At 76.8% G+C, this 2,500-nt stretch overlaps 1 non-coding gene across 1 annotated transcript; it reads left to right on the forward strand.

Annotated features, from left to right (window-relative positions):
• The first annotated feature begins 1,702 nt into the window (after positions 1 to 1,702).
• On the forward strand, positions 1,703 to 1,855 carry LOC148219121 (5.8S ribosomal RNA). Its single transcript, XR_015799824.1, has one exon. It is a non-coding gene; the product is annotated as a 5.8S ribosomal RNA (ribosomal RNA).
• The last annotated feature ends 645 nt before the right edge of the window (positions 1,856 to 2,500 follow it).

Raw genomic sequence — 2,500 nt, forward strand, 5'->3', positions numbered from 1 at the left:
GGCCGAAAGGGCCGCCGAGCCGGGCGGAGGTTTAAAGACTCGGGCGGCCCGGCACGGCCCCGCCGCGGCGGCGGCGGCGGTGGCGGCGGCGGCAGCGGGTGTCGGGCGGTGGCGGCGCGGGGCGCCATCGAGGGGTGGGGAGCTACTCCCGCCGATCCCCTGCGGTGGCGTGTCCGTCGCGACCGGCCGCGCTCGCCGTCGTCGGCGTCCCGCCGCGCTTGCCCGCGCGCGGGGGCCACCCGTGCCGGGCCGGGGAAGGGGCGCCCTGCCCCCCCCCTCTCTGCGGCCCGGTCTCGGCGGAGAGGCCGCGGCGCGCGATCGGCCGCGGGGGGCCGACCCCGCTGGCCTCTGCGATGCGGGGCGACGCCGGCAGAGGGCGCGCGCTCTCTGCCTTACCTACCTCAGCTGCGGGGTTGCGGCCGCCGGGGCCCGCCGCGCTCTCTCGCTCTTTCTCCTTAGCCGCCGCCGCGGGCTCGCGGGCGGCGCCGCGTCAGGCGCGACCGCGCGCCTCTCGCCTCGACGGCCTTGTCGCCTCGAACCGCACCGCGGCGGCGCCGGCCGCCGGCCACCCCTGACTCGGAGCGCTGTCCCCGCCCGTTGGGGCGCAGCGCTCGGCCGGCTCCTCCATCGCCGGAGGTCCGGCGGGCGCGGGCGACCCCGTGCCGAGCGGCGGCGTCGCCGCTCGGCGAGTGTCCCCGCCCCCCCCGGGGGGGGGGACGGTCGGCCGCGAGGCGCCCGCCTTCACCGGCGGCCGTCCCGGCCCGGGCCCCGCCCGTCCGCTTCCCCGTCGCCCTTCCCGGCCGCGTGTGGGCCAAAAAAAAGGGGAGGCGTGCGGGGCGGCCGCGGGGGCGCTTCCCCGTCCGGTCCCCGAGTGGAAACGAGGGGAGCGGGCGGTGCCCCCCGGCTCAGCCGCCGTACGCCTGCCCGCTGGGCGCGTGCTCGCGGAAGGGCAGCTCGGCGGTGCGAAGCGGCGGCGGTCCCGGGAGTGCGGCCGCGGGTGGCGGAGGGGTTTTGCCGAGCGGCAGACCTCGGGCGCTCCGCGATGCCGGCTCGGGTCTCGGCGGCGTCCCGCCTCCGGCGCCGGTGGCGGAGCGCGGCCCGCCGGGCGTTCGCCTTCCGGCGGGCAAGCGGTCCCGCGCCAGGGGTTGCGCCGGCGGAACGGTCCCGCCGCCGCGTGGCGTTTCGGGCGACGTTCAGGGGCCGCTGGCGGGAGAGCCGGCCCCCGCGTTTTGGCGCGGCGGCGTTCCGCGAGTCGGCGGAGCGGTGAAAAGGAGAAGCCAGGGAGTGAGCCGGGAGCGGCGGGGGCCGGCGGTCGCGCCCCCCGGCCCGCGAACGCGTAGTCGTCCCGTGATCGAGAGGCCGGGCGGGCCACCGTGCCCCCCGCGGTCCGGCGCGTTGCCGCACAAGCCCCTCCGCGCGGAGGTCGGGCCGAGCCCGGGCGCCTGGGCCGCCTCCGAAGGACGGCACGCGAGGCGGCGTCTCCCCTCGCGGGGGGAGGCGGTCGGGGGCGCGGGCCCCTCCGCCTTTCTTTGGCCGACCTTCGGAGCGTTGCGCGGGGTTTCTCTTTTTTGCCCCGCGCTTTCTCCTCCTCCTCCTCCGTTTGTGTGTGCTCGTACGGTCGAAGCGGGGCGCGCGGGGGCGCGCGCGTCCCTGCAGAAACAGAAAAGGGGCCGCTTCACGCGAGCGGTCCCGAAAGCCAGACAACTCTTAGCGGTGGATCACTCGGCTCGTGCGTCGATGAAGAACGCAGCTAGCTGCGAGAATTAATGTGAATTGCAGGACACATTGATCATCGACACTTCGAACGCACTTGCGGCCCCGGGTTCCTCCCGGGGCTACGCCTGTCTGAGCGTCGCTTGACGATCAATCGCCGTCCGGGGGGGCCACCCCGGCGGCGCGGCTGGGGTTGCCTCGCAGGCCCGTTGCCCGCGGTCGACGTCGACGTCGTCGTCGTCGTCGCCGCGCAGGGCCTTCGTCCCCCTAAATGCAGACTCGGGGAGCGCTCCGTAGCTCCCCGCTCCCGGAACGAGCCGCTGGGGCGGAGCTCGTCCTTGCCGGGGCCGTGCCGCGGTGCGGTGGCGGTGGCCGGGGAGAGCGAGAGTCGGCGTCGAAGACGCCGCCGTGGGCCGTGCGAGAGAGACGAGAGAGCGAGAGGGCCGAGAGGGAGGCGAGGCGCGGGCCTCGCCCCCGGGCTCTCCCCCCCGTGCGGGCGGCTGTCTGCGGGTGGGTACCGCGGGGGTACCGTGCCGTGCTGCCGCGCGCGCGCGAGGCCGAGAGCGCCGGGGACGGGGGTGCGACCCCCTCCTCCTTCCCGCGAAGCCCTCCCCTCCTCTCTCTGTCGCCGTCGCGTTTCTCTCTCTCCCCGCTTGAGGTCGCCGCTTTTCCCGCCCGGCTGGCCGGTTCCCCCCCGTCAGGGCCGTCTCTGCCGCTCTCCTCTTCGGTTCTCGTCTCCGGGATGGGAGTCTCCGTTTCCCTCGTTCCCCCCCCCCCCCGTGTGTCT

This window comes from Sturnus vulgaris, unplaced genomic scaffold (genome assembly GCF_052056855.1).
Source record: "Sturnus vulgaris isolate bStuVul1 unplaced genomic scaffold, bStuVul1.hap1 Scaffold_156, whole genome shotgun sequence".
Classification (NCBI taxonomy): domain Eukaryota; kingdom Metazoa; phylum Chordata; class Aves; order Passeriformes; family Sturnidae; genus Sturnus; species Sturnus vulgaris.